The following is a 13,106-nucleotide window of genomic DNA, read 5'->3' as shown; positions in this document are numbered from 1 at the left end:
CTTCATTATATGGCAATGCTACCTTTATTTGCATAATAAATCCTTCCTTCAACGTGTTTGCCTGTGCTACATTGCTCCTCCTCTGAGCTGGCTGGCTGTCCCTTCTTTATGATTGGCACCTCTCTCTCTCTTGTTATCTTGAACGAATGCATGCGTAATTACCATTTAAATCATCATGCCTTCTCGTAGGTTGAAAGCTCCCCGATGACAGAGNGTGTGACATGCACACATCACAATGCCATTACTTCATTATATGGCAATGCTACCTTTATTTGCATAATAAATCCTTCTTTCAACGTGTTTGCCTGTGCTACATTGCTCCTCCTCTGAGCTGGCTGGCTGTCCCTTCTTTATGATTGGCACCTCTCTCTCTGTTATCTTGAACGAATGCATGCGTAATTACCATTTAAATCATCATGCCTTCTCGTAGGTTGAAAGCTCCCCGATGACAGAGGCTACATCTTATATTTCTTCATTATGTTACAGCACATGGCACGATACATTCCCATTTAAAATAAGGAGCTAGCATGAGACCACTTGTCACCAGCTCTGGCACTGGTGACTGAAGACTGAGAACCGTTAATGAAGAATAAAAAGTTAATAGTGATCATCATCTATTAAAAACTGGGTGTCAGACACTTTATCAGAGCATTTTTCCTGCTCACAAGGCCCCCAGTATAGGTGCTGTTGCTCTTGTTTCACAGTGAAGAAGGAAAGGTCAGCAAGGTACAGCAACTGACCCTGCGGAGCACATGGCTGGCACACGCGGCCCTGGCATGGGTACCCAGGACGTCTGGGTGTCAAAGTGCACACTTCCCACCACATCCTATGCCAGTTTTATTGGCCTAATCCTTTATTTCAATATTTCCCCAGAAGAATGTGAGGTTATACATGTCCTTCGTTGCTATGCATATCCTGTGGTTTCAGATAAACTCAATCATTCAATGTTTAAGACTTCCCACGTCTTACAGTCCCCCCTTATGGACTATCTGTTTAGATGGATAAAGCTGGCAATATCATGAATGGCACACAGGTGAGGGAAATGAAACCACAGAATTTTAAAACTGGAATCATTTATAGATGTCTTTCCTCTCCTCTTATAAGTGAGGAAACTGAAGGTCTCAGGGACTTGGCCACACACAGCCAGACTGTGTCTGAAGCAGCTCTCAAATGTGGCCTCTAAACTGACCCTGTCATCCTGACTGTACAGACGAGACACCTGAGCTATAGGGGGGTTGAATAATTCGTCCAAGGTCATCAGAGCTAGTAAGTCATAAGCCCCAGCTCTGAACCCAGGGGAGCCTGGCTGTGGAGTTCTTCCTCTAAATCACCACACTTCTACTGACTTAGCAAAAGTATCCATTGAATTTGTGTTTAATAAATGAGAGCATAGAACACAAAACACATTAAATGCAATATGCTTTAAACACTGAAAAACTCATATGATTCCTAAGTACAAGAATGAACAGTGTAGCAGATAGGAATAGATTATAGGCAAGTCAGAATGAGGTGGGAAGCAGGTAGAAACAGACAGAATTCAGTGTCCGACAGGCAAATAGTGGGCCAGCATGGATCGCCTTGGAAGGGGCTGAAATATTTTGTGCCTAACGCGCCTTGCGACTGACAATGAGTTAATGAGCTCTGCCATGTAAAGTGATTTGAATGGCTTCAAGAACTCAGCCCTCCCTCTTTGCCCACAAGACCTATCTCTGCCAAAATAAGGTGCCAAGGGGCTTTGTTTGTCCCTACGGTTCATGATGGAAGTGCCTTACTCTTCTTTATCTTAGCCAACAGATGGGGATAAATTCACGCACACTTGGACACATAAAACAGTATTTCCTTGAGGGAACCTTCTCTTATTCCACAGGCGAGCTCGGGCAATCTTGTTGTACATGAATCCCTTACCTTGTGTTTCTCCTTTCTAGTTCTTATCGCAAATAATTGCCTGTTATTGTTATTCTTTGTTATGGGATGTCACGCCTCTCTTATTCTGTGTTGTAACCCAGGGGCCTAGCCCAGTGGAAGGTACCTAGCAGTTAATCAACGTCGAATGAATAAAGCATGTCAGAATAATGAATGTCTTTTGAAAAATAGGTTTAATTAGGTAGATTATAAAAAAAAAAGAAAAATGATTTTTATTATTTAGCCTTCCAGACTCACTGAAAATGTCACTGTTCTTCTCAAAGCCTTTGCCAGTCTCCCTCAGGAAAAGGGGGAGCCTGATTTGCCATTGCTCCCCCAATTCGTCATACAGACCTCTATCCCAGCATCTGTGCAATCAATTACAATTACTGTTTGTATGGCCCTCTCCATCTCACTATGATGTCCTCATGGGAGGGACTTTTGCACCCCACCACCCACCCCGGTATGGTGCTTAGAATAGGACTAATATATAGTAGTCTCAATCCGTATTTGTTGAATGAATAAAAGATTGAATCTTTAGAGGGTGTACATATAGACAGAAGCCTCTGACCTTAATGTCTCTGAAGATGAACCCTGAAGGAAACGCTGAACCCTGAAGGAAATCCCCAACATGGACTATGCAGCATGCATTTATTGATGTACTGCTTAAGAATAAACAAACACCAAGGACTAAGTGGCAGAAAGTAAGTGATCGCCTTTAAACTAAATTCACTCGTATACTCATTTTGCATTCACTGGTTTTGGAGAGGGAATTGTTCCAGCTGTGGGGGGTGGGGGAACAACACAAACAAACAAATAAATATCTTGCGTAATGTCAGGAAATGATTAAAAAGTAAATCAGGGAAATGGGATGGAGGGTGATACACACAAGAAAAAACAAGAAAAAAAAAGAAGCATTGCTTGCTGCAGCCGTCTCAGAAGCTGAAAACATTCTTACTCTACAGGAAAGAACTGTGCAAATTCTAGGAGTTCTACATTCACTAAAGCTTCCTGCTACTCCACAAGAAGGCAAAAAAGCAAGAAGATGCGTGAGAAAAATCTACACACAGCCTATTCTTATTAAAAAACATACATGCCCTAGCTGGTGTGTCTCATTGGGTTTAGCGTCAGCCTGTGAACCAAAAGGTCAGCAGTTTGATTCCCGGTCACTACTCATGCCTGGGTTGCAAGCCAGGTCCCCAGTTGAGGGCATGCAAGAGGCAACAAGTGATCAATGCTTCTTTCCCTCTCTTTCTCCCTCCCTTCCTTTCTCTAAACAAACAAACAAACCACCAAACAGACAAAAAAACGCATACACACACGAAAATGGAAACAAAATAACTTCAAGGCATAGCAGACCAAGTAGAACTTTGGCAAATAAATCAATAAGTAAAACATCCCAGGACTCTCATATCAAAGATAATGAGCAGTACAAAAAAAGGTTATTATTGGCTAACAATGTTCAAATCACAAGTGAGGTATGAAGCATAACAAAATATCAGCAAGGATATATATACACACACACACACTAATCTATGCATCTGGTTAATGCATGGAATATAATAAGTGATAATGAATGTTTACAGAAGGAAGGAAGGGAGGAAGTCATCTTATAATGTATACCTTTGTAGGAAGATATTCCTGGTTTTTAGTTAAGACTGATGGACATAGAGGTTGCTGGTGAAACAGTCTAGCCCTCAGACCCGAGTGAGCGGGCTTCACGGACGTTCATTCTCCTGCATTTCACTGACCACACAGAGAGTGTTATTTCTCCATCCACTGGGTCCTATACTCTCACACAGGGCCACATTCTGCTTGTAGAAAGGGAGAAAGAGGCTTCTGCTTGATAAGGGGAAGGGGTCTCCTTTCCCGCCAGGTCTTCAGTCCGCATTAGATGCCTTTTTGCACATCGTGCCAGATTTACAACTCTGGTTTTGGCAATGCCTGAGTTCCCCCAGCTGTATCTTTGCCACACACACTCTGCCTCTACCTACCGCTCTGTTCAGAGAGCAGCTGGAGCATGTGGAACTTGCCATGTGTTGGGCCCTGGCTGCTCTACCTATTATGGCCTTTCTGATTGTTAGCTAACAAACATCGTATCACTCACAGCAAATGAGAATACCCTCGGGTGAGAACTCATCAAGGCCAAACTTGACCTGGCAATGAATGAGCTGCAAGTGAATTCCATTAGTGCATTTCTCATCCCCCAGTTATGCTGCCTACAATCCCAAGTGGCAAAAGACATTTAGATAACAGTAAATATACTTTAAGTAATAAGGATAACCAGTCTATCTTCATAAAGTTGTCTTTAAAATATGGAAACTCAGATGGCAAATAAACAAATAACCCTGAAATGTAATACATTAGTTTGGTGTGCTATCTTTTAGACTTCACTTCTTCACAGTGTTTTATAGAAGATCTGGTAAGTGATAAATAAGTGATATAAATGCAAAATATTTAGGGAATAGTTTTTAAATTTCAAAATATAAACAGTCTGCACAAGAAAATAGGTACTATAAGATATGTTATAATTTCGTATTTTTAAGGGGGATTCACTGCATGTTGTATGTAGTTATCATTAAAAAAGGCACCTAAAACTCCTGGAATATATGTTCTAGGTTCACACATATGCTGATTGCAGCTCTGGTAATTGCCAATATCAAAGTCAGTGCTGTTTCTTGAATGTGGGCTGTGAAGTTGAAATCCCAGCTTTCTTCCTTCTTGATGGGTGACTTTGGCCAAGTAATTGAATCTTTTTTGAGCCTCACTTTTCCCTTTTTTTTCATGATTTTGAACACAAGGGTAATAGCTATTAATATTTTAGAAAATTGTTGAGATTACTTTAAAAATGTACGTCAAATTATCTATAGGTGCTCAGAGAATGTTTGTTGCCTTCTCTTCCTGTTCTATCTAGGCAAGTATGTCTGTTGAATTTGATTTTAAAAAAATATCATTGCTCCTAGTCCTGGAGTAAGGATACCTCTGTGACTCTAGCTCTGCACTGCCCCAGCTGGCCATTTGATCTTGAACCAGTCACTTGACCTCTTGGCCTCATTTTCTCATCTGTCAATCTGTCAGTTTCTTTTTTTAAAATAAAGATATTATTTATTTATTTATTTTTAGACAGAGAGGTAGGGAGAGAGACGAAGAGGGAGAGAAACATCGATGTACAGTTGCTTCTCCCATGCCCCCTACTGGGGACCTGGCCCCCAACCCAGGCATGTGCCCAGACTGGGAATTGAACTGGCAACCCTTTGGTTCACAGGCTGGAGCTCAATCCACTGAGCCATACCAGCCAGGGCTCAACCTGTCAGTTTGTGTATTGGACCAGAAGACCTCTAAGATACTTTTTCAGCTTCAACATCTTTGCCTTTATGATAGGAGCTAACAAGAGAGGTGCATTAAGGGAAACCGAAATCACATCATGGGCCTTCAATCTCAGTGCCAACAGTTAAACTCTCCAGGCTCCAGTGGATTCTTGCCATGCCTCTCTTCCTTCAGAGCCAAGTGGACACAGTCTACTCCAGAGTCATCACATCTCCTGATACCTCTGTCACTCAGATGCCTACACAGTGGGGGTCTGGAAGCCCCCTCTCTAGGTTCTGCTTGGAGGAAGAGGAGAGGGTTTGTTCTCTGCACATGTCCCAATATTAGGGTTCCAGTGACTTTAGAGTTTTCAGTCGTGGGGATTTTTAGATGCTTCCAATATTCTCCCTGAGGAGCTTTGATAGGCATGAGCATTTCCAAGGAAGGCACACATGGTTTTTGCTGTAGATTTTGTTTAAAAATGATGCGGGAGACTTTAAACATATAGACTGTGCTGCCAGGCGTGCCTGCCGACGTCTTCACACTCTGCTGTAACCTTCCCTAATGAGTGTCATTGAACACCCAGGTCTGCAGAGAGGGTGGGTCCTCTCACTTGCTGAGCTTGGGCTGATTCAAGAGCTCTTGACTGCTGCTTATTGCACCTAAGTGTAAATAAAAAAATTAGCTTTAGACATGTCTTATGCCTTTCAAAGCTCAAGGCCTTCAATAGAATCAAGGTCATGGGGAGGATGAATGGCATTTTGAAAATGTTCAGCAACTGAGAAAATAAGTGTTTTGCTGATTGCAGCCTTCCTGCTGGTCTTAATCCCGGGGCTGCATCTATCCATTCAGAAGGATCCTAAATTCACACTTGTTATAGAATGCAGCACCGAGGTGATAGATTACATCCCCAAAGGATAGTGGTTTCTTATGCCTTTTTTTTCTGGACTGTGGATACAAGAGAAATGGGAATTTAAAATGAGTTATGACACATGGAACAGACTGACAGCTGTTGGAGGGAGGAGGGGAGGGGGGAACTGGATGAAAGAAGGTAAAGGATGAGCCAAAGAATATATGTGCACAGTCCATGGACACACACAACAAGGTGGTGATGGCCACAGGGAAGCGGGTCGGGGGCTGGGTCGAGACGGGCAAAGGGGGAAAAATGGGAACATCTGTAATAGTGTCAACGATAAAAATAAAAAAAAAATTGTAAGGCACAGGAATGTCAGTCTATAGCTTGGAGCTGACGGCAACCTGATCAATAAAGGTTCATTAGGATGCAATACTGGAAAACATTGTCTCAGCATATCCCATGGATTAAGTGAAATTAAAAAGAGTTTTTGTTAGATCTCAAAAAAAATGAGTTAGCTAAAATACTGCTGTCAATTAAAAAGCGAAGGGCATTGTAATCACCGAGGAAATGAGTCATCATGTCTTGTTAGGCAAACAATGATATTGTGAAGAAATGAATTATCAAAGATTGTTAACACAGTCACCCAGTCACCAACCATTAGAAGGGGCATCTCAAAAGTGGGGAGCAAACCTCCCTGTGGCACATCAAGGGGGGAACAATCTATAAGGGAATGTGGAGCACTCTTGTGCAGCGTGGATGAAAAACAAGGGAACTGATTGTTTGCTAAGTTTTTAAACAGTCCCTGTAAATCTTTCCCAGGAAAAAAAAAAAAACTGTACATTGTACATTTGCAACAAAGAAAATGTACTCACAGAAAAAAAAAAAAAAAAAAAAACAAACAAAAAGTACTAAGAAGTCCTCTACCACAGGAAGAAGGATGTGAATTACCAAGTCTTGAAAGGGGTTTCAACAGACGAGATTGCTCAAAGCCTGGCAGAGGCAGATTACGAGGCAGACCGGGGTCCCACAATGTCCCCTTGCTTCAGCAGCTGTGTGCCCCCTCAGCCAGCACACAGGCTGCCATTTAGTGAGAGCCCACTCTGTGATCCACAGGTGCTTAGGGCCTTTATATTCAGTGTGAGGGCTTACTGCCCAGAAATCCCCTAAGTAAAAATTCACGGCTTCCTCCAAATTGTGCCTTTCTATCAAATTGTGTTTGTCTCTGCCTTTCCTGGGAGATTCTAGATGAGTCTGGTGTATGCAGTCGTGCACACGTGCATGCAAACTGGCAGCTGTTCCTGTTCTCCTGGGCCTGGGGTGTCAAACGTTCTGCTGCTTCGATACTAAATACTCCGCTGTTAGTTTGTTGTGAGGCCAAGGGAAGGGTTTAATAGCTACTTTCTCATGCCCTGTGGTGCTGGAGCTGAGATAAAATAAGGGTAAATCAGATTCTCTGCCCAGTTAAATCCTCTTATCTAAACAGGTTGTCTGCCTTTGAGTGTCTGAGCTTATTGAGGAGGCCTGAGTCCTGAGAGAGTAGTCAGCCAGCATTTCCAAGTTGGTTGGCATGCGTGCCTTAGATTTCTTGGAAGCATGGGCCACCCCTTTCAGCTAATGATTCTGGACACAATAAGCGCCCAAGTTCTAACCTCTCCTGAAGATCTGGGACAGTAGTGGCCCGTCCCGGTGCCGTATATCCCCATGTGGCCTTGCCTCAACATGGTGCTGATCTTTTCTGACAGCAAAGCGCACAACTAGAAATCGGAAATCACAGTCTTTTTACATCAAGTACACATCGTCTTGTCCTCCGTGCCTTTCGTGCCCATCCTGCGTTCTGACTGGGGTTGTTGATGTCCATCCACAGGGACACACAGCACTGTAGGGTGCTAGGCTTTTCTATGGCTAATGTGCTTGAGAATGCAAAGAACACCAAGGACTAGTCTAGGCTGAGCTACTTTTTAAAAAACTGCAATTAGTTCATGCCACAGTTTATGCCACACAAGTTACCCCAGAGGAGTCTTACCAACTTTCAACTCCACGGAGAAAAAAAAAAATGGGTTTAAGGAGGAATAAAAAAATAAAAACAAAGAACAAAACCAAAAAGTCGCAGTCCTATGAAAACACTTGACCAGGTACAGAGGTGTAAAATTGAACTCCAGAAAAGAAGTTGAGACCTGGGAATTGGGACTCTGACATTTGGAGCTTAGCAATCCTAATGTTCTTTCTCTAGCTCTCATGAAATATTAGCACTGGAAAGATCTTGGAGATCATTGATCCCCACCTCTCCTTTTATTTATAGATGAGAAATTGAACCCAGAGAAGGACCCTGATGTAGAGGTCACACAGTTACTGGAGGCAAAGCCTACTAAGGCCAGGCGAGGCAGGGGTCCCAAGTAACCTTAGTAGGATGACTCTGCGAGGTGAAGAGAATGAAGGATGCACCATCGGAATCAGGGCCCGTGCTGAGTCAGACTCTCGGGATTTGCGCCCCCCAGGCCTAGTAAAGGCTGCTTTTGGATGAGCCATCTCTCCGCAGGATGGGACAGAAGAAATGCACACAGCTCCTTGCTGCCAGGCAATGTCCCTGAGCATCGGGAGAGTTGTTGTTTTTTTCTGTTCTGATGTTGCTCATTTATTTTCATATCAAGCACCATTGGCAGGGTTCAAAGGCTACAATAGGTCTTTGCCATCAATGCATCAGCTATAACCAGCCCTGGTTCCTATTAATGTCCCTCTTTCAGGAAGAAAAATAAAAGTGGAACCAATACCTGCCCAGTCCTGTTTAGAACTAGTTGGGAGCTCTGGTGAATCATGTGACCCAGTTAAGTGTCAATGTTCTCAACTCAGAAACGAAGGGAATTGGACCGTATACTTTCTCTATGATCTTTGGAATGTCTATTTTCTATTTCACTGGCATGTTGAAAGGCCAAATTAGGCAGGACTGCAGAATATAAGTAAGTTAGATGATGTTATTCTTATCATTATCATTTAGGGATTATTCCTCAGCACACATCTTGGGGGCATGCCAGAATCTTCTCCAGGAGAAGCAAAGAATAGAAAGTCTGAATCAGGGTGCCATACTTGAGAGCTGGAGTAGAACCCAGTTCACTGTCCATTGACCATATCACCTTCGCTTCCCATCAGAGCATTTGATCTCCGTGCCAATTTGTGCCATTTGGTGAAAGGAACTGATAGAAGAGATATAATCCAAATTTGTAACCTGGAGAAGTTTCTGCTGAAATGTTTAGTATAAAAGATCTATAATTTTTGCCCAGAGAGAAAAGAAAATTTTTTCACGCTGGTCTGTTTTACTATTTTTGTTTTTGGCCATGTGTGTCTTTGCTTTTTAGAATTGCTGTTTTCTCTTTTTTAAAAAAAATATTGTATTGTTATTCTATTACAGTTGTCTCAATTTCCCCCCTTTGCCCTCTTCCACCCAGCCCACCCCCGTTCCCACCACTATTCCCTACCCTATTGTCCATGTCCATGAACCTTCATATATACTCTTTGACTAGTCCCTTCCCCTTCCCCCTGGTTGTCCGTCTGTTCTTTGTGTCTATGCCTCTGGTTCTATTTTGCTCATTAGTTTATTTTGTTCATTAGGTTCAGAGTCCTGAAACACCAATTCAAAAGAACTTATGCACCCTATGTTCACAGCAGTGCTGTTTACGAATAGAATTGCCATTTTCAAGTCTTATTAAAGACTGGTCATTTTAGAATTATCACCAGAAGTACTGGAGTGTCTAATTTGTTTTAAATACATATCTTTTGATTTGAAAATAATATGCATTCATGTAGAATTGGGAAGAACTATATAATGTAAAAGAAAAGGAAAACAACTATACTATTAGCACTCAGATAATTGCTATAAATTTTAGTTTATTTCTTACCAGTCTTTTTACATATAAGTATATATTGGGATTATACTGGCAATACACACAAGGTATCTTCTTGGGGTCTATCAAATATTTAGACCCACAGACAACCACATCCTACATGTGGCATCAGTTCCCCAGGAAGAAGCCATATCTTGCAACTAGGGCAGCATCACGTGATCCTCTTCAGCACGTGTCCTTGCCATGGTCCAGCAGAGCATTCGGCCCAGGTGTAAGGAGACCACAGACATGTAAGAGGATGCAGGAGCCTCCTGGGTTAAAAGGGTCATGCCCTGTAGAAGTCAATATATGCAACTCCATAGGCATAACTTCCAAGGTCCCAAAACATACATGCCAAGTTTCCACAGCCAATGCACTCAGAAGTCAGAGCGTGGTACCTCCTTGGGTAATTACAGTTCTCCGAGTTCAGTGCAATTCTCCAATCAGGGGTTAATTTTGTCTAGTAATATAGATACATATCATCTTTTTTTTCTGGGGAAACAGCCAGAAAATGAAGAGAAGTTTGGATTCTCTTATAGAAGGAAAAAAGGTTTCCCTTGCAATGTGATATATAATTTTTTGCCTTTTAATATTCTTAACAATACATCACTAGCATATTTCACTGCTATTAAAGGCATTTCAAAAACACGATGGCCCCATAATGTATGTACACATATGTTAAATATTGTGTATTTAGCTAGTTCCAAGTTTTTAACTATTTAAACTATTGCTGAGATGAAAATCCTGATAAACAAATCTTTGTATTTATGTAATACCACATGATCTCACTTATGAGAAGAATCTAATGAACAAAATTAAGTAATCAACAAAATAAAACCAGCAGCACAGAATCACAGAATATGATTGACAGTGGTGAGAGCAAAAGAGGGAGCGGGGACTGTCTGAAAGAAGGTGAAGGGATTAGTCAAGGAACAAACATGAAGGGCCCATGGACATGGAAAACGGAGTGGGATTGACTACGGAAGTGGGGTTGGGCTGCATGGAGGGAGGCAAAGAGGAAAATAATCGGAACAACTGTAAAACATTAAAAATTCCCCTCTTGATTATTTCCTTAACACAAGTTCAGAAAATGGAATTAGTGATTGGGTCTGAAGTTTAAGAAACTCTCGGAGAAGCTGCTCTTCCAGAAGATGCCAGTTTATACTTTGACCTGAGCGGCATAAAAGTATCTGCACTTTCAACAACACGGGCTGTTTAAAACATTTGTCAATTTCACATGGGGAAAATGCTGCATTTTAAAAAGTCCTGTTCTTTGAGAACCGAGGAGTTTAGAAATGTTTATATGTACCTAATTTGTTGCTTTCCTAATTGTCAGTCCTTGTCCTTTCCCATTTTTACCTTGGGAAGTTCATCTTTTTAAGTATTAAGGCTTATTTACATTTGAGTCTCACATGCTGCAAACTTTATTGCAGGTTCTATTTACTTTTTGGGGGGGGGGGATAGAAACACTTACTTTTAGGTAGACAAGTCTTTCCATCCTTTTCTATATGCCTGAATTGACAATCCTAAGTGAGGTTGTTACTAGTGAGGGTGATTTGTGGGTGTGCACGTAGATTTTCTAGGTGTTGGAAATTCATACTTCTATTTTTTTTTTCTCAGTTTTCCCAGCATCTTTATGATGGAATTACATTGCTCTCATGGCTGAGACCAGGTGCGGCTGCCATTCATGACAGCTCTGAGACGGCTGCCCTCCGTGCTCTGTGGGAAGATGAGGACACCTGCCAACACGGATGACACTCCCCAGACCTCCAAGTAGCGCTTGACCTTTGGTATTTCAGAGTGTTTTGTTTTTAGTCTCTGAAACATTTTACATAGTTATGGATTGTCTATTCCTTGAAAGTTCGAAGGAATTTACACTGTAGTTATGTGTCCCCAGTAGTATTTTGTGAGATACATTTTAGACATGTTTAAACATTTATTCTATTGTTATTCATGTATTAAGCTTTTCTCCATCTTTTTAAGGCATCATTGGTAAACTATCTTTTTATAGAATATTATCAATTTTATTGAGATGTAAGCATTTATTGACACAGAATTTTATACACAATTTAAATAAAAACACAGGGCAGACTTTTAAAGGATTGAGTATTTTTGCTTATACATTTTTTTTCTTAACTTTTGTTACTTTTGCCTTTCTTATATTATACTAGCCAGGGGATTGTACATTTTACTTTTAAAGAATTAATTCCTAATTTTATTTATCAAATCTGTTACTTTTTGATTCACTATTTTTTATGCATAATTTTTATTAATCTATCTCTTTCCTTTCATTTGTTTTTTTAAATGAAAAAAATCACTACAATGACAATAAATAACTATAGGGAAACCTAGGTTACACCATTTCTGGTCTGGGAAGAAGAGAGGAAAATGTTTTAGCAGGTCAATGGATCACTCAGAGATTCCTGAGTGAATGTGTACGGAAGTGATGTGCTTCCGAGACAGGAAGAAACAGGCTCTGATTCCAGACTAAGCCCACTGCCTTCAGGCAAAGATACCATTAAACCATTTCAGAGCCCAGTGTGGCCTCTTGGTTTTGTCTGGGGAGTGGAGTGTGTGGCCTGTTGAGATACAGGGAAAGGTATTATTTATGCTTCCTCTTATTCCCAGGCTGGTGAGAAAGGATAAGTAAGGCAACAGTAAGAGGGACACAGGGATCAGCCTTCCTCTGGGAGAGGGCACACGCCCCATCGCTCTGAAGAGCGGGTGTCACCAGGGCTCTCAGTGAAATCTCATTCTCTTCAGGTAGAGGACCCTGGAGAGAACAAAAAGTCATTTCCAGCCAGGTTCTTTTCTTCCTTTCTTCCAAACACTCAGTACATGCCGGACACTGGGCTAAGTCACCTGTGTGAATCATTTTATTTAAGGCTCGAGGCAACTCTATGAAATAGTCACATTACATCCATTTTTATGGAGGTGGGGGTGCAATAAAGCAACTTGGCTAAAGTCGTACAGCCAGGACGTGAATCCAGATATGTGAGACTGCAAAGCCTGTGTTTTTAACCACTCTGATACATCGTGTTTTATCAGCGCCAACCTTAATCCCCACGACACAGGTTTATCATCTAGTGAGGGAGCTGGTCAAGCTCAGAAGCAGCCTTCAAAATGAACTGAAAGCATTATGATTCATTATGCTTCCACATTACCTT

The 13,106-nt window shown here is 41.5% G+C and overlaps 1 protein-coding gene across 1 annotated transcript in view; it reads right to left on the bottom strand.

The window, feature by feature from the left end:
• The window catches only part of PLPPR1 (phospholipid phosphatase related 1), a 227,014-nt gene that overhangs the window by 29,400 nt on the left and 184,508 nt on the right, over window positions 1-13,106 (bottom strand). The gene's annotated exons all lie outside the window — the stretch shown is intronic.

The sequence above is a fragment of the Sturnira hondurensis genome, unplaced genomic scaffold (assembly GCF_014824575.4).
Source record: "Sturnira hondurensis isolate 20B ecotype Veracruz unplaced genomic scaffold, ASM1482457v3 Scaffold0022566, whole genome shotgun sequence".
NCBI lineage: Eukaryota > Metazoa > Chordata > Mammalia > Chiroptera > Phyllostomidae > Sturnira > Sturnira hondurensis.
This window is presented reverse-complemented; position numbering and strand designations above follow the sequence as displayed.